This window comes from Balaenoptera borealis (assembly GCF_965194805.1).
Source record: "Balaenoptera borealis genome assembly, chromosome: 10".
NCBI classification, from domain to species: Eukaryota; Metazoa; Chordata; class Mammalia; order Artiodactyla; family Balaenopteridae; genus Balaenoptera; species Balaenoptera borealis.
The window spans coordinates 82,823,733-82,848,565 of record NC_138874.1 but is presented as its reverse complement, the minus strand read 5'-3'; the positions used below and the strand labels follow the sequence as shown (position 1 = coordinate 82,848,565).

Here is a 24,833-nt window from a genome sequence, read left to right as displayed (position 1 = left end):
GCCTGTAGAGGTAGTTACATGAGGGTTCACTTTAAAAATTACTATTAAAATATTCATGTATATTTTAGGCACTTTCCTACATATGTATTTTGTTTTACATTAAAGGGACAGAAGTACTTACTTGATGACATCTTGTGAGGTGTATATGGATTTACATCAGATGTATGGTTAATCTGAGCAGATACAGTTATTGTTTTAATGCTATCAGCATCCATTAGATTTTAGCCTCATGTTTGCGGGCAGGGGTCGTTTTTGGGTTGTCCACAGTTACAGGAACTCCTCTGGCTAATTTGCAAGAGCCATAATCTTTAGTTCTGGCTGGTGTCTGGCTGAAGCCTTGCTTCCTCGCCAGGTGCTATGACTCATTTGCTTCGATGATCTGAGTTCTGCTCTTGGCTTTAATTCTGCTGTGATCAGCAGTGCAGGGTGCATTCTGGTTTCCCTGGATCCCCTTTCTCTTTGAAGGAAGTCATTCTTGCTCATCTCTGAAATTAATTTTCAGCTTGTATATACACTTTAAGAGTTGATAGAATCCTCTTCTTTTTGTCTTTTTCTCCATCTTGTCGCCTGGCCTTCATCTTGGTCAAGACAGACAACCAGAGCCACACTTGAGAAGGAGGAGCAGTGCCCTGGGAGGGTAGCCAGGATTCTGGAGGATTGCGGACTCCACAGGATTGCGGGACTCTGACTTCTTACTGACAGATGAACAGATGCCATCATGTTGTCTGTCATAACTGCTAAACCTAAGTGCCAGTTTCTTATCTTATGTGCTTATCCTTCACACCATTGTCCATATACACTTCCTAAAACATCATTGTGAGGTGTCACTGTGTCATTCTCCTTTAGGAATAACAACTACCATTTTTGAGGGTCTTTTGGGCTACATAAGTTTCTAGAGATTCACATAATATCTCATTTAATCTTCACAACACCTTTGTAAGGGTATTTATTGAGGCCTGTGCTGTCATTGAGGTTGGCTGGCCAAAGGTATAGGAGACAGAGTGTGAACATTTTAAATCCCATTCTGTAGATGAGGAAGCTGAGGAAGCACACACACTGCATGTGGCAGGAACACCATCTGAATCAAAAGCCCATATGTGTTCCTCTACATCATTGTAGCCATTGTCTGCTATATAAAGAGAACATTGTTAAGATAGCATTCAAGGCCTCTTGTGACTTGACCCCAGCCTTCTTTATAGCCTCAGTCTGACTAATCCCATCATAGGCGTCCTCCCTTTTAACAAGATGTCAGAACAGAACTCATGTTCTTACCCCCCCAAACTTGTTCCTCTTCCAAGGTTCCCATCCCAATAAATGGCATCAGGTTGCACCCATTTGCTTTGCTAGACATTTAGGTATCGCTTTTGAAACTTTCCACCCAGCCCCCCACTGTCACCAGTGCCTGACCAAGCCCTGCTCACTGTCCCTTCACTTTTCTTCTCCCCGGTCCCAGCGCCAGAAACTCAAGCCAAGCCTCTGCCATCTTTCACTTGGACCACGCGAAGTAGCCTCCCAGGGCTTTCCGTGTATCTACCCTTGCTGCACATTAATGCAGAGTGCGTAACCTGAGCTGCACATTAGAATCACCTGGGCAATGCTCAGAGCCCATCTCTAGAGATCCTGATGTAATTGGTCTGGGTGGGCCTTGGCATCAGTATCTTTGAAAATATCCCCCAGGTGATTCCAATGTGTATTCAGCCAGAGGGAGAAGCCCTGAGTTAGCGTGATCTTGTAAAAATGCAAATGCGATTTTATCCATGGTTCCCAAAGTTACTTGCACATTAGTATCACCTAGGAATCTTCAAAAAATTCCAAAGCCCATACCCAGGCTGTACACAAACCCAACTGATGCACAGTCTCCGGGGGTGAGACTCATGCATTATATTCTGGAAGCTCCCTAGGTTAACCCAATGTGCAGACAGGTCTGGGCACTGCTGAATTATGCTGTTCTCCTCTTCAGACTCTTTAATGGGTTAATGAGTTCCCCTGCTCTTGGGATAAGATCCTAAAATTTTAATATGATTTAAAAGATTTTATAATCTGACTTCTGCCTATCTCACTAGATCAGGGGTTGGCAATTTTTTTCCATAAAGAGCTAGATAATAAATATTTTAGGCTTGTGTGCCATATAGTCTCTGTCGCAGCTACCCAACTCTGCCACTGTAGTGTGAAAGCAGCTATAGACAATATGTAAATGTACGGGCATGGCTGTGTTCCAGTAAAACTTTATTTATGGCTACTGTAATTTGAATTTCATAAGATTTTCACAATGTTATTAAATATTAGTCTTTTTTATTTTTTTCAACTATTTAAAAATATGAAAACATTCTTAGCTGGTGTGTGTGGGGAGGCTATACAAAACCAGGAAGGGACCAGATTTAACCCTGCTGGAGTTTGCCGACTTCTGCCAAAGATTCCGTTCAAGTCAATTCAGTTCTCTAACTATCGTGTAGATCATCTCTCTTCCTCCCTGCCCCTCTTCCCACCCCCCCACCCCCATATTCTGGCAACTCTGAGCTTCTTTCCATTCCTTGACATTTTGCAATTCAGGGACTTTACAAGTCTTTTTATTGCCTACTCCCAACCCCACCCCCCTGACACACTTATGTGCCTCTTGGGCTGGTTAATTCTTATCACTCTTCAGACAGGTCCTTGACTAGATGTTACTGCCTCATGGAAGCATTCCGAGAATCCCCAGACTATCTTAGACAGTCGTATAACTCCCTGCATTTTTTCTTTCTTGCGCTCACCTCAATTTGTAATTACCAGTTTGTGAAATTAACTGTAATGGGTTCATGATTTGTGGGGTCATCCATACAGCAAGCATGGTAGGACCAGGGTCTCTCTTGTTCGAGACTGAATCCCCAGTCCCCAGCCTAGTACTTGGCACATAGTAGGTGTTCAGTTAATCCGTGTGGATTGACTGAGGAAGGAAGAGAGGGAAGGTGGGTGCCTGTGATTCCCAAATGTCTGGCCTTGCCTTCTTATTCTCCACTTTCTTATGAAATACTCTTCTTGGTGAAGTTTTTTTGGGAAGCCAAATTAGAGTCAGGAGATTGTATAATGAAACAGAAGCAGCGTGGAGGCAGTGGGACAGTCCCAAGGGGTCATCCCATCAAGGCATAGTAGGCTGGTGAGTCACTTTCTGCTCTCCACGCGTGTACGGAACACTGACATAAACAAGGCCGTAGTGATGCAAAAGATTTAGCAGCTTAGAGCCAGGAGTCAGCTCTTTATTATAATCATTGCTGTGCCATGAAGCAGGGTGAAAAGGCAGGCAAAATTAAACAAAAATCCCAGATCCTTTTCGTTTCAATGAACAAAACATATTTCGACCAAGCTCATGCATCCCAGAAGGAAAGCCATAGGTGTCAGGCATGAAGGAGATACCCAAATAGGGAAGCACAGTAACTGACAGTCGCAATATCATTTATTGAGCACGTACTATGTGCCGGGCCCAGTGCCATGGGATTTATGTGATGCATCTCATTTCATCCCCATGACCACTCTGTGGTTACTCTCATCCCTGCTACCCCTGCAGGATGAGGAAAGGGAGGCTGAGAGAGGTTAAGTAATTTGCCTAAGAGCACACAGGAGGAAAGCAGTGAATCTTGCTTGGCTGAGGGAAGGTCTGACTCCAGCTCAGAGGGGTGTTGGCTTTGTGAACATCATCTCTGAACCATGTCAAGTGATAAGTGTTTTCTCCTGCTGTTCAGACAGGACAGTGATGATGTTAATAGCAATTATTATTATATTCGTATCAGTCCGAAGTCTCTTATCTAATATCCTTGGGGCCAGATGTGTTTTGGCACATTTTCCTCTAGTGTTGATCCACGGTATCTCCCACTCCAGTCCATCTGTTAGCTTTGGGGTTATGGTTAAGGTGAGGTCACTATGGGCTATTAAGATCCACATCTTCATAGTTTTACGTTAGATGAGCAGGAGGCCCTAACAAAGAGGCCAAGTGTGTATACGTGTGTGTGTGTGTGTGTGTGTGTGTGTGTGTGTGTGTGAGAGAGAGAGAGAGAGAGAAGAGGGGTGGAGAGAGGGTTAGGTAGGTTGTGGGGATACGGATGGAGAGAGAGAGAAAGAGAGGGAGGGGAGGTGAGAGGGAGAGAGAGGATACATGGGTGAGCAATCTAGAGGAGATGGTGGGGGTGAGATTTATTTACTAAGCAAACCCTTGTTGTTTGCCTACTGGGTATTGAAGTACTGTGGGGATACAAAGCTGAATAAAGACACAGCCTCGTCCTCAAGAGGTTATCTAGTTGAGCATAAATTAAGATTATTTTATTCACGTACCAGAAAATTTGGACCTTTAAAAAGTTAGGTTGTACATATTGCTTTGCAGTCAATCCCTGTGCGATATGACCTTTTTTGAAAGAGTTTATGAGTCATTTAGCTTCTGGTTGCAAACAATTGGCTAGTTTGAGCACTTCCATCAATAAAACCCCCAGTACTCTATGGTCTGTTTTTGAACAGCCTTTCTGTGCCTGGAGAATTCTTGTTAAGGATTGCTGCAAAATGAGGACTGCTAGGTCAGAACTAAGCGCTCATGCTTCTGATGTGCCTGTTGAAGTACAGGATGCCAGCCTCTGGGGGCTGAGCAGCTGTGGGCCTTTGGGGGAACATCTCCAGTGAACCTATTTGGGAGCTTTATTTTTGCCCATTTAGCCGGTTTGTATTCTCACTTTCATCCTGGCCTCTGTTCTGATTCAAATTCTGTATTTCTGGGCATTCTGATAATATTTCCGAATCTTTCAAAGAGAGGTAGCTGGATAGCTTTCTTCCTTCCAAATGGTTCTTTCATCTGGAACATCAGGCAGAACCGTCCACCTAAAGGGGGCTATCAATATTTATAGTCTATCATGGGGAGACTTAAATGACATGCTTCAATCCATCTGTAATCAATCCAGCCCAGCTGCCTGAATATTTCAGAATTTTATTTTGGGAGATGTATGTTCTATACGTTTGGTTTGAAAAAGTCTCTGATATTCACAAGAGAAGTCTTTGCAGATTCTCCCGTTTAATAAATAGATTGCCTCACGGTTTTATACTTGATAGTTTTCTGAATACTGCCAGGCTCCTACCACTCTGGCTTCCTTTCTGGGTCACAAAGGTGATAGTCCTTTGTTAGCAATTTCCTCTTCTTTTTTTTTTTTTTTTTTTGTATTTTATTTTATTTATTTTTTTATACAGCAGGTTCTTATTAGTTATCCATTTTACACATATTAGTGTATATATGTCAATCCCAATCTCCCAATTCATCACAACACCCTTCCCCTGCTGCTTGCCCCGCTTGGTGTCCATACGTTTGTTCTCTACATCTGTGTCTCTATTTCTGCCCTGCAAACAAGTTCATCTGTACCATTTTTCTAAGTTCCACATATATGCGTTAATATATGATATTTGTTTTTCTCTTTCTGACTCACTTCACTCTGTATGACAGTCTGTAGATTCATCCACATCTCTACAAATAACCCAATTTCGTTCCTTTTTATGGCTGAGTAATATTCCATTGTATATATGTACCACATCTTCTTTATCCATTCGTCTGTTGATGGGCATTTAGGTTGCTTCCATGACCTGGCTATTGTAAATAGTGCTGCAATGAACATTGGAGTGCATGTGTCTTTTTGAATTATGGTTTTCTTTGGGTATATGCCCAGTAGGGGGATTGCTGGGTCATAAGGTAATTCTATTTTTCGTTTTTAAGGAACCTCCATACTGTTCTCCATAGTGGCTGTATCAATTTACATTCCCACCAACAGTGCAAGAGGGTTCCCTTTTCTCCACACCCTCACCAACATTTGTTGTTTGCAGATTTTCTGATGATGCCCATTCTAACAGGTGTGAGGTGATACCTCATTGTAGTTTTGATTTGCATTTCTCTAATAATTAGTGATGTTGAGCAGCTTTTCATGTGCTTCTTGGCCATCTGTATGTCTTCTTTGGAGAAATGTCTATTTAGGTCTTCTGCCCAGTTTTGGATTGGGTTGTTTGTTTTTTTAATATTGAGCTGCATGAGCTGTTTATATATTTTGGAGATTAATCCTTTGTCCGTTGGTTCGTTTGCAAATATTTTCTCCCATTCTGAGGGTTGTCTTTTCGTCTTGTTTGTAGTTTCCTTTGCTTTGCAAAAGCTTTAGGTTTCATTAGATCCCATTTGTTTATTTTTGTTTTTATTTCCATTACTCTAGGAGGTGGATCAAAAAGATCTTGCTGTGATTTATGTCAAAGAGTGTTCTTCCTATGTTTTCCTCTAAGAATTTATAGTGTCTGGTCTTACATTTAGGTCTCTAATCCATTTTGAGTTTATTTTTGTGTATGGTGTTAGGGAGTGTTCTAATTTCATTCTTTTACATGTAGCTGTCCAGTTTTCCCAGCACCACTTATTGAAGAGACTGTCTTTTCCCCATTGTATATCATTGCCTCCTTTGTCATAGATTAGTTGACCATAGGTGCGTGGGTTTATCTCTGGGCTTTCTATCCTCTTCCATTGATCTATATTTCTGTTTTTGTGCCAGTACCATATTGTTTTGATTACTGTAGCTTTGTAGTATAGTCTGAAGTCAGGGAGTCTGATTACTCCAGCTCCATTTTTTTCCCTCAAGACTGCTTTTGCTATTCAGGGTCTTCTGTGTCTCCATACAAATTTTAAGATTTTTTTCTTCTAGTTCCATAAAAAATGCCATTGGTAATTGGATAGGGATTGCATTGAATCTGTAGATTGCTTTGGGTAGTATAGTCATTTTCACAATATTGATTCTTCCAATCCAAGAACATGGTATATCTCGCCATCTGTTTGTATCATCTTTAATTTCTTTCATTAGTGTCTTATAGTTTTCTGCATACAGGTCTTTTGTCTCCATAGGTAGGTTTATTCCTAGGTATTTTATTCTTTTTGTTGCAATGGTGAATGGGACTATTTCCTTCATTTCTCTTTCTGATCTTTCATTGTTAGTGTATAGGAATGCAAGAGATTTCTGTGCATTAATTTTGTATACTGCAACTTTACCAAATTCATTGATTCGCTCTAGTAGTTTTCTGGTGGCATCTTTAGGATTCTCTATGTATAGTATCATGTCATCTGCAAACAGTGACAGTTTTACTTCTTCTTTTCCAATCTGGATTCCTTTTATTTCTTTTTCTTCTCTGATTGCCATGGCTAGGACTTCCAAAACTATGTTGAATAACAGTGGTGAGAGTGGACATCCTTGTCTTGTTCCTGATCTTAGAGGAAATGCTTTAGGTTTTTCACCATTGAGTATGATGTTTGCTTTGGGTTTCTCGTATATGGCCTTTATTATGTTGAGATAAGTTCCCTCTATGCCCACTTTCTGGAGAGTTTTTATCATAAATTGGTGTTGAATTTTGTCAAAAGCTTTTTCTGCATCTATTGAGATGATCATATGGTTTTTATTCTTCAATCTGTTAATATGGTGTATCACATTGATTGATTTGCATATATTGAAGAATCCTTGCATCCCTGGGATAAATCCCACCTGATCATGGTGTATGATCCTTTTAATGTGTTGTTGGATTCTGTTTGCTAGTATTTTGTTGAGGATTTTTGCATCTATATTCATCAGTGATATTGGTCTGTAATTTTCTTTTTTTGGAGTATCTTTATCTGGTTTTGGTATCAGGGTGATGGTGGCCTCATAGAATGAGTTTGGGAGTGTTCCTTCCTCTGCCTTTTTTTGGAAGAGTTTGAGAAGGATGGGTGTTAGCTCTTCTCTGTTTGATAGAATTCACCTGTGAAGCCATCTGGTCCTGGACTTTTGTTTGTTGCAAGATTTTTAATCACAGTTTCAATTTCAGTGCTTGTGATTGGTCTGTTCATATTTTCTGTTTCTTCCTGGTTCAGTCTTGGAAGGTTATACCTTTCTAAGAATTTGTCCATTTTTTCCAGGTTGTCCATCTTATTGCCATAGAGTTGCTTGTAGTAGTCTCTTAGGATGCTTTGTATTTCTGTGGTATCTGTTGTAACTTCTCCTTTTTCATTTCTGATTTTATTGGTTTGAGTCTTCTCCCTCTTTTCTTGATGAGTCTGGCTAATGGTTTATCCATTTTGTTTATCTTCTCAAAGAACCAGCTTTTAGTTTTATTGATCTTTGCTATTGCTTTCTTTGTTTCTATTCATTTATTTCTGCTCTGATCTTTATGATTTCTTTCCTTCTGCTAACTTTGGGTTTTGTTTGTTCTTCTTTCTCTAGTTCCCTTAGGTATAAGGTTAGATTGTTTATTTGAGATTTTTCTTGTTTCTTGAGGTAGGCTTGTATTGCTGTAAAATTCCCTCTTAGAACTGCTTTTGCTGCATCCCATACGTTTTGGATCATTGTGTTTTCATTGTCATTTGTTTCTAGGTATTTTTTGATTTCCTCTTTGATTTCTACAGTGATCTCTTGGTTATTTAGTAACATATTGTTTAGCCTCCATGTGTTTGTGTTTTTTTTACATTTTTTTCCCTGTAATTGATTTCTAATCTCATAGCTTTGGGGTTAGAAAATATGCTTGATATGATTTCAATTTTCTTAAATTTACTGAGGCTTTATTTGTGACCCAAGATGTCATCTATCCTGGAGAACATTCTGTGCGCACTTGAGAAGAAAGTGTAATCTGTTGTTTTTGGATGGAATGCCCTATAAATATCAATTAAATCTTTCTGGTCTGTTGTGTCATTTAAAGCTTGTGTTTCCTCATTAATTTTCTGTTTGGATGATCTGTCCATTGGTGTAAGTGAGGTGTTAAAGTCCCCCACTATTATTGTGTTACTGTTGATTTCCTCTTTCATAGCTGTTAGCAGTTGCCTTATGTATTGAGGTGCTCCTATGTTGGGTGCATATATATTTATAATGTTTATATCTTCTTCTTGGATCAATCCCTTGATCATTATTTGGTGTCCTTCCTTGTCTCTTGTAACATTCTTTATTTTAAAGTCTATTTTATCTGATATCAGTATTGCTACTCCAGCTTTCTTTTGATTTCCATTTGCATGGAATGTCTTTTTCCATCCCCTCACTTTCAGTCTGTATGTGTCCCTAGGTCTGAAGTGGGTCTCTTGTAGACAGCATATATATGGGTCTTGTTTTTGTATCCATTCAGCGAGCCTGTGTCTTTTGCTTGGAGCATTTAATCCAATCACGTTTAAGGTAATTATTGATATGTATGTTACTATGACCATTTTCTTAATTGTTTTGGGTTTGTTTTTGTAGGTCCTTTTCTTCTCTTGTGTTTCCCACTTAGAGAAGTTCCTTTAGCATTTGTTGTAGAGCTGGTTTGGTGGTGCTGAATTCTCTTAGCTTCTACTTGTCTGTAAAGCTTTTGAGTTCTCCATCGAATCTGAATGAGATCTTTGCCAGGTAGAGTAATCTTGGTTGTAGGTTCTTCCCTTTCATCACTTTAAATATGTCATGCCACTCCCTGCTGGCTTGTAGAATTTCTGCTGAGAAATCAGCTGTTAACCTTATGGGAGTTCCCTTGTATGTTATTTGTCATTTTTCCTTTGCTGCTTTCAGTAATTTTTCTTTGTCTTTAATTTTTGCCAATGTGATTACTGTGTATCTCTGCGTGTTTCTCCTTGGGTTTATCCTGTATGGGACTCTCTGCACTTCCTGGACTTGGGTGGCTGCTTCCTTTCCCATGTTAGGGAAGTTTTTGACTATAATCTCTTCAAATATTTTCTCGGGTCCTTTCTCTCTCTCTTCTCCTCCTGGGACCCCTATAATGCGAATGTTGGTGCATTTAATGTTGTCCCAGAGGTCTCTTAGGCTGTCTTCATTTCTTTTCATTCTTTTTTTCTTTATTCTGTTCCACAGCAGTGAATTCCACCATTCTGTCCTCCAGGTCACTTATGCATTCTTCTGCCTCAGTTATTCTGCTGTTGCTTCCTTCTAGTGTATTTTTCATTTCGGTTATTGTATTGTTCATCTCTGTTTGTTTGTTCTTTAATTCTTCTAGGTCTTTCATTTCTTGCATCTGCTCGATCTTTGCCTCCATTCTTTTTCCGAGGTCCTGGATCTTCTTTACTATCATTATTCTGAATTCTTTTTCTGGAAGGTTGCCTATCTCCACTTCATTTAGTTGTTTTTCTGGGGTTTTACCTTGCTCCTTCATCTGGTACATAGCCCTCTGCCTTTTCATCTAGTCTATCTTCCTGTGAATGTTAGCAATTTCTTGACATAGAAAATTTGCCTTTTCTTTTTATGGGAGTCTTAGGGGGTTCATCTATTCACATCTTCAGTATTTATTGATTACTTAATCTTCATTGGTTACTCTTTTATATCCTCAACAAAAGCAAATAAGGCCTCTGCTGTCTTGAATCTTACATTCTAGTAAGAATAAATAGGCAAGAAACAGATAAACTAAACACACACACACACACACACACACACACACACACACACACACTGATTCATTAGTAATAAGTGCCACATGGAGAATTAAAACAGAGAGTGATATGTTAGAGTGGTTGGTCATGGAAGGCCTGTCTGAGGAGGTGACATATACATTGTGATGTAAATAACATGATGGAGCTGGCTATGTGGAGATCAGGAGGAAGAACATTCCAGGCAAAGGCAGCAGCTGGTGCAAAGGCCCTGGGCCAGTGTGATTGGGGTAGAGAGATCAAAGGGAAGCCCAGAAGGAGATGAGAGTAGAGCAGTGGTCACAACTCATATTGGGATTTGGGACAGGTAAAGAGATTGGATTTTATTCTAAATGCAGTGGAGGCCTTGGAGAGTTTGAAGTCTCGGGTGACATGATCTGATTTGTACTCTTAATAGTTCCTGTGGTTACTTTGTAGAGAATGAAATGGAGAGGAGTGTGAGTGAAAGCTGGGAGACCAATGGGAAGGCTTCTGTCGTTGTTAAGATAAAAGATGATTGAGAGGAGTGAAGATGGAGAAAAGTGGAGGGGTTCAAGATACGTTTGGGAGGCACATTGGCAGGACTAACTGATGGATTGGATGTGGTGGGCGAGGGACAGAGAAGAAAAAAGGATGACTATGTGCTTTGGGCTCAAGCAACTCAGTTGATGGTTATGCTGTTGATCAAATAAGAGAGTAGCAGAACTGGTGGTGAAAATCAAGAGTTCTATCCTGGTTTTTTTTTTTTTTTTTTTTTTATCCTGGTTTTTAAAAAAATTTTATTTTATTGATATATAGTTGATTTACAATGTCATATTAATTTCTGCTGTACAGCAAAATAATTCACTTATACATATATAATACATACATACACACACACACACACACACACACACATTCTTTTCCATATTCTTTTCCATTATGGTTTATCACAGGATATTGAATATAGTTCCCTGTGCTATACAGTGGAACTTTGTCGTTTATCTATTCTATATATAATAGTTTGTATCTGCTAACCCCAAACTCTCAATCCTTCCCTCCCCCCACCCTTGGCAACCACAAGTCTGTTCTCTATGTCTGTTTTGTAGATAAGTTCATTTGTGTCATATTTTAGATTCCACCTATAAGTGGTATCATTTGGTATTTGTCTTTCTCTTTCTGACTTCACTTAGTATGCTAATCTCTAGGTCCATCCATGTTGCTGCATATGGCATTATTTCATTCTTTTTTATGGCTGAGCACTGCATTCCATTGTATATATGTACCACATCTTCTTTATCCATTCATCTGTTGGTGGACATTTAGGTTGCTTCCATGTCTTGGCTATTGTGAATAGTGCTGCTGTGAACATAGGGGTGCATGTATCTTTTTGAATTATAATTTTGTCTGGATATATGCCCAGGAGTGGAATTGCTGGATCATGTGGCAACTCTATTTTTAGTTTTTTTTTGAGGAACCTCCATACTGTTCTCCATAATGGCTGCACCAATTTACATTCCTACCAACAGTGTAAGAGGGTTCCCTTTTCTCCACACCCTCTCCAGCATTTGTTATTTGTAGACTTTTTAATGATGGCCATTCTGCTTTCTGCCCGTGGACACCACCGAGTAAGCATCGTTGACGTCTCCCCCCCGCCCCTCCACTGCCGTCATGTCTAAGTCAGAGTCACCCAAAGAGCCCGAACAGCTGCGGAAGCTCTTTTTCAGGGGTTTGAGTTTTGAAACAACCGATGAGAGTCTGAGGATCCATTTTGAGCAGTGGGGAATGCTCACAGATTGTGTGGTAATGAGGGATCCAAACACCAGGCGCTCCAGAGGCTTCGCGTTTGTCACATATGCCACTGTGGAGGAGGTGGATGCGGCCATGAAGGCAAGGCCACACGAGGTGGATGGAAGAGTTGGGGAACCAAAAAGGGCCGTCTCAAGAGAAGATTCTCAAAGACCTGGTGCCCACTTAACTGTGAAAAAGAGTTTTGTTGGTGGCATTAAAGAAGACAGTGAAGAACATCACCTAAGAGATTATTTTGAGCAGTATGGGAAAATTGAAGTGATTGAAATCACGACTGATGGAGGCAGTGGCAAAAAGAAAGGCTTTGCTTTCGTAACCTTTGATAACCATGACTCTGTAGACAAGATTGTCATTCAAAAATACCACACTGTGAATGGCCACAACTGTGAAGTAAGGAAAGCCCTATATCAGCAAGAGATGGCTAGTGCTTCATCCAGCCAAAGAGGTCGAAGTGGTTCTGGAAACTTTGGTGGTGGTCGTGGAGGTGGTTTTGGTGGGAATGACAGCTTTGGTCATGGAGGAAACTTCAGTGGTCGAGCTGGCTTTGGTGGCAGCCGCAGTGGTGATGGCTATGGTGGCAGTGAGGATGGCTATAATGGATTTGGTAATGATGGTGGTTATGGAGGAGGCGGCCCTGGTTACTCTGGAGGAAGCAGAGGCTATGGAAGTGGTCGACATTATGGAAACCAGGGCAGTGGCTATGGCGGGAGTGACAGCTATAACAACGGAGGAGGCGGAGGCGACTTTGGCGGTGGTAGTGGAAGCAATTTTGGAGGTGGTGGAGGCTACAATGATTTTGGCAGTTACAACAATCAATCTTCAAATTTTGGACCCATGAAAGGAGGAAACTTTGGAGGCAGAAGTTCTGGCCCCTATGGTGGTGGAGGCCAATACTTTGCCAAACCCCGAAACCAAAGTGGCTATGGTGGTTCCAGCAGCAGCAGGAGCTATGGCAGTGGCAGAGGTTTTGATTACTGCCAGGAAACAAAGCTTAGTAGGAGAGGAGAGCCAGGGAAGTGATAGGGAAGCTACAGGGTCAAAAGATTTGTGAACTCAGCCAAACACAGTGGTGGCAGGGCCTAGCTGCTACAAAGAAGACATGCTTTAGACAATACTCATGTGTATGGGCAAAAAAACTCAAGGACTGTATTTGTGACTAATTGTATAACAGGTTATTTTAGTTTCTGTTCTGTGGAAAGTGTAAAGCATTCCAACAAAGGGTTTTAACATAGATTTTTTTTTTTTTGCACTCATGCTGTTGATTGCTAAATGTAATAGTCTGGTCATGACGCTGAATAAATGTGTCTTTAAAAAAAAAAAAAAAATGATGGCCATTCTGACTGGTGTGAGGTGATACCTCATTGTTGTTTTGATTTGCATTTCCAAGAGTTCTATTTTGAATGCTAAGTTTGATATCATTAGACATTTGTATATAACAGTCTAGGATTCCAGAGAGAAGTCAGGACTGGAGATACAAATTTGGGTGTCATTGGAAATGATATTTAAAGCCATAGGGTGGGTCCAGCTACCCATCCTTAGCAAGATAAAATATTTAGAGGTCAAGAGAAGAGGAAGAGCCAGCAAAGTTTAAAAAGGGATGGGCAGTGAAATAGGAACACCTGGAGAGTGCTATCACGGAAATTAAGGGAAATGTTTTGACAAGCATAGAATATCAACTGTGTCAAACGCTGTTGTAAGATAAAGCTAGAAAAATGGCCAATCAGTTGGGTGACCTTGAAGTCACTGGTGATCTGGAGAAGAGGTTTCAGTGAAACAGTGGCATGGAAGCCCGGTGGAGCGAGGTGAGGAGAGATTGGGAGGAAGGAAGGAGAGGCATTGACTAGAAACAGCTCTTTCAAGAAGCTTAGCTACTCACCTGGGAGTCGGGAAACCTCCATTCCAACCCTGTATCTGCTGCGTGTACCTTCGTGATAATTATTTATATGCCTGTCTTAAATTCCATTAGAATGGGCAAGAACTTTGACTTCGATTTTCCTAGCATTTGCAGAGCTCCTGGCACCCAGTAGGCGCTGAATCATATTTGTTGAATGAATGGATCAATGGATTAAGGAATATCCTACTAGAATAGAAACACTTTAGGCTCAAGACTGTGTCTGATTCATCTTCTTCAGGCTCATGTACACTAGTGAGGATGCAAAAATATCCCTGAATGAATAAATGAGTCTGGTAAACTTGGGAGTAGAGTAGGGGAGCTTGGTGTGGAAAGGTCAGGGATCGGGGCTGTTTAGACCAGGATTCCCATAGGATTGGGGAAGGGCACAGAAAGCTCTGTTAAGACAGAAGCCAGGGGACAGCATACAGATTCTGTTTCTGTGACTCCTAACTGTGACCTTGCGTAAGTCACTGTACCTTATTTCTAAACCTCGTTCCTCATGCATGATAAAAATATCTCCATGAAGTTAATATGAGGAATAAATGAGATTATATACATGAGGAGTTTAGCCAAGGGCCTGACTCATATAAAACAACCACTGATTCAGAGCATTGTTATTATTACTAATATTAATATTAATAATAGCTGTGCCAGGGAATTGAGTTCTACCAGCTAGTCAGGGCAGCTCTCTGGGACTGGAGAGTTGTTTGAACGGGAAGGTTCACTGATGCCCTTTCTGAGTCTTTTCTTCTTTCATCCTAAAAGGAAAAAGTATCAATAAATCAAGTTTGCCTTTAGGAAAAGTCTATATGGGGTCTTGATGAGGCTTCAGGGAATGCCAGCCTGCCTGCACACCACCCTACCTGTCCAATGATGCCAGAAATAGGGGCCAAGGTCAGTTCCATGATTTACTTCAGATGCTGCTTGAGGCACGTCAGGGACTTGAGTTCATTCATGCTGAGGTGCGCTCAGTGGGTCAGTCGGGAAGGATAAATGATTGGTACCTCGTATAATGTTGTAGAGAATGGGGAGGGGAGGGTTTGTGGTACACCATCACTCCTCAGATAACATCCTGGCTGTCTCCTGCTCTTGCCCTTTCCTCTGTGTACTTCCTATGTGTCACAGGAAGTATAGGGGCTGCTTCTGTTTTCCTGCATATACCATGTCCTCCTTTGCTTCCATGTCCCAGTACATTCTGTTTTCTCTGCCTAGAATGCCCTCCTCTTTTCAGCCTATTTCCCAAGCATTCTTCATGACGCAGCAAAAGTGTCATGGTCTCCAGGAGGCTGTCCCTGACACCTTGGTCTGGCTTAGGTGCTCCTCCCAGGCTCTCCCTGACCACTCTGAGCTTCCTTCTCTATTACCATCAGGCTGAAATGTAGTTGATTATATTTCTCTGTCCCCCACACACCAAGTGCTGAGGTTTGTGGGGACAGAGACATCTTATTCATCTCTGTTTGCTCCCAGCTTCTGTTGGTATGTGGAAAGTCTCAATAAATATTGGCTGGAGAAGTGAACGAGTGAATGAATGAATGAATAAAACTGGCAACAATTGACTATTTACTTGTGTCTTGAGTATGAAACAGGAAGGGAAAATGAAAGAGGGACATAGAAGCCACACCATTTATGACACAGTTCTGCTTCAGTGGGTCTTGTTTCCTTACTCCCTTGAGTGGGTACCTCATCATAGCTGCCAGAGCCTTTTTTCTGTATCTTTGAAGGCACAGTTCTGCTTCTCATGGCTTATGAAGATGCTGTGGATTTCATTTCCAGGATGTCCTGTCATCAAGGTCTCCCTGTAAGGATGGTCAGTATAATAGGGTTTTTACCTGCAGAGCATATTATATGAGCGTCCCCAGCAGCCTTATTGGGTTAGCTTCCAAGCCCCAGGGGCAAGACTAGACACTGGAGACTGTATGATGGGATGCACTACAGCCACGGATATTTCAAATATACTTGTACAAAAAGAAATCATGTGATGAAATCTAACCTTGCTTCCAGAACCTCTCATTGCTCCATCTTTGGTGAGTCCGAGGCATTTTTCCATTTACATGCTGGTTCCTGTCTTGATTCTTCTTCCAGGGAATAGCTCCTACCCTGGTAAATTCCTAGGAGACTGTTACATTCCCCTCAGATATCATTTGTGTGTAGCCTTGTGATAGATTATAGAAATGGCTCCCAATTCTTCCCATGTCTGTTATGCCTTTCAAGTGTGACTTTACAGCCCTTCCCATATTGACTCTTGGCGTGGCCTTCTAACTTGCTTTGGCTGATGGGACTTTAGCAAACATGATGTAGGCAGAGACTTGGAATTTGCCTTCTTTTGCTGCTTTTGGGAACCCTGTGACTGCTATCATGTGAGGAACCCCAGGCTGGACGACGAGAGACCCAGGGCTTAGTCCTCCAATTTCCCTGGCTGCCAGTTACCAGTCAGGTGAATGAAGCCATCCTAAACTATTCAGGCACCAGCAGGTCTACCACCTGACCACAGACATAAGAAAACCCACTCGAGATGGACTGAAGTTGCCTGGCCCAGAACGGCCCCCCTAACCCGCCAAATAGGGAGCTGAATAAATGGCTGGTGTTTAAACCACATGGTTTTAGATTAGTTTTTACACAGCAAAGGCTAACCGACAGCAAGCCTTTGGTGTTTTGACCCTCCTTTCCCCTGAATTTATGTTCCCATGTTGATTTGTTTGTGTTATAGCACAATGTCCGTAATGTTCTCTGGATGGCTGTTTATAAGTCTACCTTCCCAGTAGACCTTGGATACTCCAAAAGCAGCAGTGGTGTCTGGAGGACTAATAGGATTTGCTCACCTAAGGCCTATCCCAGTGCCTGGACCAAGAACACACTCTGGAAATGTGGACGGGCCAGATGAGAATGTGCAGCTCAGTTGTGAGGTCTTTGGATCTTGGCTTCTGTGTCACCAACAGTCTCTTCACTTATTTCTTCCCCTCTACCCAACTAGGTATCCAAAACCTGATGTTTGCTATACTCGTGACATTTTGTATTTTCACATTCTCTTTTATAGTTATGGTGGTCTTTTACCCATCCTTATCCTATCTTTGGGTATCTATAGATAATAAAGTCCCCCAAGTTTTTTAAAAATAGGATTATATAGTCATAAAAGACACTGCCGGAATAAATCCTTTTGGTGGAATCCAAGTTTCCTTTTTCTAAATTATAGTTTTCAAATGGCATTACGTGATGATTGATTTATATTTTCTTTGGATTTGATTTTATTTTCAATGTGGAAGATTTATATTTTAAAAATGAACAATTTTTCCACTGAAAGCTATTAATTTCATCTTGTCTAAGGTGATAACTCTTCAAACAAATTCGTTCAATGTGTAGCTTCGGTAAAAATCTGTGACTGATTGTTGGCATTTTGGGAACCCTAGAAAGTCAGTCATAGGAAGGAGTCCTTCAGAGTCAGAATGAAGGAAGAGGAAGGTAACTCAGGTAATAGTCATTAACAACTCCCCAAGAAATTTTTGTTGGATAAATGCCCAGTGAAGGATTAAATGTTGCCTTGTATCAGTCAGACTCTGGGCTACATGCTGACCGTTTCTTTGAATCTTCCCAACAGCCCCACGCGGTAGGTTCTATTATCTCCATTTTACAAACGAGGAGAGGCTTAGAGAGTTTAATCAGGTTATCCAGAGTCAGAACCTGGAATCAAACTTGGGTGTGTCTGATTTCAGCGCTGGCATCTTAACTCTTATGCTTCACAGAAAAGTGGATAGAAAATATGGTCTATTCCTTTTAGGTCATGTATCCTCTTTTAAAGATGAAAATCAGATAACATATCTAGACCTTGGAGGTTCACCTAGGAGCATGATATCAGCACCTTGAAATATTCTGTACAGTGATCGCATAGGGGCCGACCTTGGTGTGTATGTTGCCCCATACGCATTCCTAACTGCCCAGAAGTTCCAGGTTTGGCATGTCAGTGGTCAAATTAACAGACAAACAGAATCAGTGAGTGTTAAAACTGGAAGGGACCTGTGCTAGTTCCCATCTCCAGGTCTTACCCTCTACCCTTCTCCACTATGTTCTCTTCCCTGGGAAACTGATATGTTCTTTGGCTTCTGGTTGAGTTCAGCCAATGGCAAGTCCAGGGAAGGATATCAAAGGGAGATCGAGCCCTTCCTGCAAGGTGATCACCTTGCCCTGACTGGGCCCCTTGATGGGAAGTTGCTGCTCCTCTCAAGGTGGCCCTTGCTACATGACTCCTTCCTTTTGGATCCTGTAACTGCCTCCTTCCCTCCTCCCTTTGGACCTTGGATGGTGATTATTCTTCTGTGGCTGCCCTGTCCTTTGTAGTTTCCCTACCTCCTGCCCATACCTCCGTGAATAGTCTCCTTGAATTATCCTAATTTGAGTCTATTTCTTGCTGAGACCCTGATTGATAGAGAATTCTAGAGATTATGTAGTCCAATCTTTACATTCTATAAAGAGAAAACTGAAGCACAGAGAAAGTAAGTACCTGTTGAAGCAACTGACTAAGTGGCAGAACCAGAACTTGGAAGGCACACTGGACTGACTTGTCCAGTGACTCCAGTGACGAAAAACAGTGACTGGCACAACATAAGTTGAGGAAGTTGTTCATTTATTTCCCTTTTTTGTAGAGCAACTTTTCTGGGTCACATCTTCCTGTGATGACTTTGGCCCATGTCATTGCTCAACTGTACTTGGGCAACTTCTCAGCTATGACTTTTGCCTTACCTTGGGTGCTCTAGAATAAAAAAATTCATGAATAAGCTTCTGTGTTTATCTGGTTACAGATTTAAAAGCAATGTAGGCAGATGGTTTGTGTGTGAGTGTTATTAATGTCTTTCAGGGTAAATGCTTTTTGTTCTTTAGGAAAGGCAGGATTTTCATCAGCTTAATAACATCCACAAACCAATATGGCAGTGAATCAGGTTCTTACCATCAAGGGAAGAATATCATTACACTGTTTATTGATAACAATTATTGAACGGTATTCAATTGTAATGACTGAAACTTGGCTTTTGTCAATGCACTAGCACAAGATAAACAGTCAATAAATAAAAGTCTGTTGAATTATTGAATGAATGAATATTCATATTGTTGAGTGGGAAATGGTTTAAAGTCAGCAGTAGCACCTAATCTGTCTAGAGCAGTGCTTCATTCTTTGACCTCTCAGGTGTTCTCTGTTGGCTATTGAAATCTGATAAAATTAATTAAAATTGTATTGATGCCCTTTTTTTTCTTGTTCCTTTTCCATACCTGTGTTGATGTAGAAAGAGCACTGCTTTCAGAATGGAAAGGCTCTGCTTTTAGTTCTCATTCTGTGACTTCCTTATTAACTGTAAGGTATCATTTCACTCTCTTTGAGCCTCAGTTTCCCCATTGTGAAGTTGGGTTGGTAATACCTTTCTCCTAGGGTATTTTGGTGGTAAAAATAAAAATGTATATGCAAGAGTGCTTTTTTTGTAAGTTGTGGAGATTGTTGCTTTTACTGTAGTATTAGGGTGTTACAACTGTCCTTTGAAACAACAAACTTGGCAGGACTGTGGGGTCTGTGTTGATGTTTTAATCCTTGTATGTACTAGTTCAGATGCTTGGGATCTTCTCCCGGTATCTGTAAAAGTCACTTGTAGTTCTTATGATTCTAAAGAAATAACTCAAGAAAATGATCAGAAACCACATTTCCTATAGTGGATATCCCCCTTTTGTGGGTTGGGTCATTCTAAGAGCCTCCAGGTCCTTGCTCCAAATAATAATGGTCTGAATTCATGTTCAATTCCTCTTCTCATCAACTCTTTTCCCCCCAACATCTCTTTCAATGTGTTGGGGTCCTTCCTTCCCTCTTTGCCCACACCCTCCAACAACAAAAACAAAACCTAAAAGCCGTTACTCTCTTAAGCTGCCTGGGAACAACTTAAAAGATCTGTATTATTTTATTATGTAGAACAATTTGTTTCCCTTCAGCCCCTTTCTCTCTCATCAGATTAGCCTAGAACCTTCCCTTTCATGACCTAGGGGCCGTGTCATCCTAAGCAACAGAATGACTTTTTCCCCCAGAGGTGAATTCTTCACTTTCTCAGAACACAGAAGCAGCTTTAGTAAGTGTTTCCCCCTTTTTCAAAATAGGAGATTTTCCTTCCTGATAAATATAGATGTAGTTATGATTAATAAAATGCAAATTTACTTAACAGCATTTAAGCTATCATAGCTTTTCGTCATTCTGTATTTTTTCAGACAACCGATACTAAAAGTACAATTACTACTAAGTGTGGGCTTGAAAAATGTTTTGACATTTAAAAGGGGTCCTCATTCTTGAAGGAGGATAGGAATCCCTGGGATATACCTTTTAGATTGTGAGATACTGCCTGAACTCTATTCCTTCCCAGAACTAGTGGGAAGCTAGCTGGTGCCAGTCTAAATGAGGTTCTTTGCGCAGGATCTAGGATGGAATTGAGGGGTTTTGTTTCAGGTTTATACACTGAAGAATAAGGCTGAACCAAAGCTAGTGTCCAGGACAAAAGTGAGCTTGGGAACCACGAGGACAGTTCGAAAGCAGGTAGGCCAAAGAAGTAGAAACCATATATCAGGTTAAGCCTTCATGGGGCAATTTGGGGTTGTGACTCCAAATTATCCACAAATCATTGGCTGTTTGGGAGAAGTTATGGGGGAATGGGGTATGCTGTTCAAAGACAATGTCCCAAACCCAGCAGATCCCTCTTGACTTGGTTCCCAGCCCTAGACATGTCTGCTTGCCATGGTGGATAAAGAAGCAGTATTAGTGAAAAAGGAGTAGGAGAGATTTTCTGGGAGGGAGTGCAATGAACACGTGTTTCCATAGTGGTTTTTATTTCATCTTTTCATTGTTGTTTAACAGCTTTAGTGAGGGTAATTTACATACCATAAAATTTACGTGTAAAGTACACAGATCAGTGATTTTGAGTGAATTTATGGAGTTGTGTATATATCACCTTGATCCAGTTCTGGAAAATTTTCAATACATCCCCAAATTCCCTGTGCCCATATTTCCCATTTACCATTCCTAGGCAACCAGTCTTCTGCTTTCAGTATCCATAGATTTGCCATTTTTTTTTGAAGTTTCATGTAAATAGAATCATACAATATGTGGTCTTTTGTGTCTTGCTTCTTTCAGTTGGCATAATATTTTTAAGGTTCATCCATACTGTAGTATGTATCAGTAGATCATTCGTTTTATACACACACACACACATATATTTGCAGAATAGTATTCTACTGTATGGATATACTGTGTTTTGTTTATCCACTCAGCAACTGAAGGACATCTGGAATGTTTCTACTTTTTTGGCTATTATAAATAGTTCTAAGTCCTCGTATGGACATTGTTTTTATTTTTCTTGGGCAGATAACTATGAGTGGAATTACTAGTAAGAATATGTTTAACTTTGTAATAAACTATCGAACTATTTTCCAAATTGGTTGTACATTCCCAAAAGCGATGTATGGGAGTCCAGTTTCTTTATGTTCACACATCTTTTTTGCTTATAGCCACTTTAGTGGGTGTATAGTGGAATTTCGTTGTCATTAAATTTGCATTTTCCTATCCATTCCTGATTTTGAGCAATTTATTAGCCAATCGTGTATTTTCTTTGGTGAGATGTCTATTCAAAACTCCACCCCCCCCTTTTTAGTTGAATTGTTTGTGGTTTTATTATTGAATTGTAGGAGTTCTTTATATATTCTGGACACAAGTCCTTTATCAGATATATGATTTGCAGATATTTTCTTTCATCCATATATTTTCTTGGTAGTATGTGAATTATTTTATTCATTTATTGCTGGCAAATATTGATTAGCACTTACTATGGAATGGATTCTGTTCAACACATTGGGAATAGAGAGCAAACAAACCAGACCAAATCCTCGTTCTCACAGAACCTTGGATCTAGTGGAGGGACTCAAATAACACATAAACTAAAAAGTGTAATAGTAAGTAATTTGTGCTTTGCAGCAAATTAAAACATGGTGAGGTGAGTAGAGAAGCGCCTTTTTAGAGTGAGTGGTCTGGGACACATTTTCTCCAGAATTTGGACATTTGAACAAAGACCTGAATAAAATTAGGCTGTAAGCTGCATGGCTGTCTATGCAAAGGGTCCCACTCATAATCTTTACAAATCATGACTCACAGTGTTTTCACCCTCTAAATTTCATTGCTCTGGGGCAAAGTCCTAGGTCATGAACACCAGGGATGATATTCAAGATATTTAGCTATGACCACTGACCAATCACAGTGGATGTGGGTCTTAGGGCTGGATGATGGAGATAGTGGGGGCCACTCAGAGAGCGTGGGGCAGTAGCTGTTTGCCAGCTAGAATGGAAGTATTATATTAACAAGTGGTACAGTCATACCAGTGTATATACCTGGTATGAGATTAGACTTACACCAGACATTGTCATGGAATTTGAGGGAAAGAGGAGTTGAGTCAGGAGAGGGTCTCAAAGTATCAGTGTGGAAGCACCAAGAAGAAACCAACCCAGAGTCTGGCCAGTGGACAGGGGGCTTTTAGGGGTTCTGATCCGACGCAGACAGGCATGGAGGCTCAGCACGACTCGAGGTCTTTCTCTGGAGTATTAACTCACAACCTGGGCTCCTATGAGAATCATCTGGAGACCCTTTAAAAAGTGTCTGCACCTGGATCCTAACCCAGGCCAGTCAAATCAGAATATCTGCAGGCGGGGCTTAGGCAGCAAGCATTTTAAAAGCGCCCAGATGATTCTAATGGTATCTACATTGAGAAGCCCTAGGGAGAACCCATTTTGCTTTGAGCAGGATTGCATCCAGTCCTGAAGGAGATAAGTAAAATGAAGATACTACAGAGCATCTGCAAACACGCCTTCTTGTGCTGCTTGAGGAAAAGCAGAGAGAAGCAGCAGCCGCAACTCCCGTTTTTTGAGCACTCATTAAAGCACATGACTTCATGTAATCCGTTAATTATTATCCCGGTAGACTTTGTTCCCTTTATACACGTGACCAAACCGAGGCTCAGAATTACATGATTACATGTGTGATTACTCAAGATCACACAGTTCATAAGGGGAAGAAGTCCTCCTTCTCAGAGGATGAGCATTCTTCATGTGACAGTCCTGGAAACCTTCAGTTTCTTATTGCAAACAGATTTGCAAAACCTGAAGTTTGGAAAAGAGGCTTCCATGTTCCCACAACGTATGGCCCAAGAGAACAACGTTAAAAGTCATACTTTGTATTCTTAGATTTTTTTTTTCCATTTCGATTATTGTTATTTTTGGTGTAGTTCTGACAAGATTGCTTATCTGGTTTCCCAGTTGTCAGATTAGAGGCAGAAAATCGGAAAATGGAGAGGAGTTCATCACGGCAGGAGCATTAAAATGGCATTAAGTTAGAGGCAGAACTTCAGAGTGAAGGAGGAAACGGCTTCCTCCTCTGAGATGAGTGGGTTGAATTGGTTAATCTCTGAGTTCCCTTCCAGCTCTAAAATTCAATGTATTTAAGATAAAGTTTATAAAAAGCTGCCAAAAACACATACAAGAATGAGAAAAACCTAGAAATCTGGACCCAGTCTGGGGGAAATAATCCTAGAGAAACCAATAGCTCTTGAGAGCATGTGAGAGCTGGGTCACAGGCAGCATAATACTTGATTCTTTGGGTGATGACACTGAGTCATCAGGAAAGCATTCGATTTTGTTCCGCTGATGCTGTTTCAGGATGCAAAGAAAGCACATTATTTTTGAAAGATTTCATTCAAAAATGCTTATCAAAATGTTTGCTGCCCAAACGTGCACTGTTTGAACAGTTTGCTCAGTGGGGCATCTTCCTTGATATATTTTCCATGGTTTTATGGGGGTTTTGTTCCTCAGTGGAATAATTCAGATAGTTATGACAATATCTTGCATCTACTGGTTTATACTAATTCAAAGTATTTTTCCATCTTAGATTCTAGTTGGTACTTTGACAAGATTTCTAGTTCTTCTTATAGTGTATGCTTAGTACAAAGCATTCTTGCAGTGCTTCTCACATGGTTTTATGGTGAGCTGACTATGAGTCTGTTAGACTTACGGCTACTTGAGGGCAAAGACTGGGTCTTCTTCATTTTAGTTTCCTTTGGATATTGATAAATGTGTGTTAGATCAGCGAATCAGCAAATGAATGAACTGCAAAAGGATAAAGTTCCTCAGTGGCCCTGCTCCTAAATCCTGTAGATTTGTCTTTCACAAGGCAGTGTCTCTTGTTTACCTTTCTTTCATGCCCATCACCCCTCCCCTGTTTTTTTTACTGCACTCCAAAACAACCATTGAAAAATAAATCCCCACATGCTGGTTGTAGAAAGTTTAGAAAATACATAAATGAATACATGTGAAAAGGAAAAAAAAATCACCAGGAATCCTGTTATCCAAAAATAACCATCACTGACAGTTAGGGGGTATCCTTCCAGTCTTTTTTCCTAGACATTTCTTATATAACCCAGGTGTCAGCTGCCACTCAGCCTCATCTCTGAGCTTCCCCAGAAGAATCCACTTGCACAAAAGTATTTATAAGCCATTTCTAACGTATTGTAAATTTTCTTTGGCAATGGAGTTTTTGTTTTCCTTTTAATCCTCCTCTCCCTTTTGTGGGCTCCCATCTTACTAGATCCTGCCTTCTTCCACCTACCTCTTTCCTAGACTTCTACTATCTTATGGAAGATACTATTTTATTATTTATTATTCAGATAACTTTTAAGCTTTTGCGCTCATACCATCAGTCTCCTTAGAAAATTGTGGTAGTGGAGGTGA

General features: G+C 40.7%; 1 protein-coding gene and 1 pseudogene across 12 annotated transcripts in view; both read left to right on the top strand.

Moving 5' to 3' along the window:
- The window catches only part of HTR7 (5-hydroxytryptamine receptor 7), a 671,904-nt gene that overhangs the window by 9,168 nt on the left and 637,903 nt on the right, over nucleotides 1-24,833 (top strand). The window lies entirely within an intron of this gene.
- Nucleotides 9,686-18,519, top strand: LOC309604660 (heterogeneous nuclear ribonucleoprotein A1 pseudogene; annotated as a pseudogene). Its single transcript has one exon. The product of its transcript is annotated as a heterogeneous nuclear ribonucleoprotein A1 pseudogene (transcript).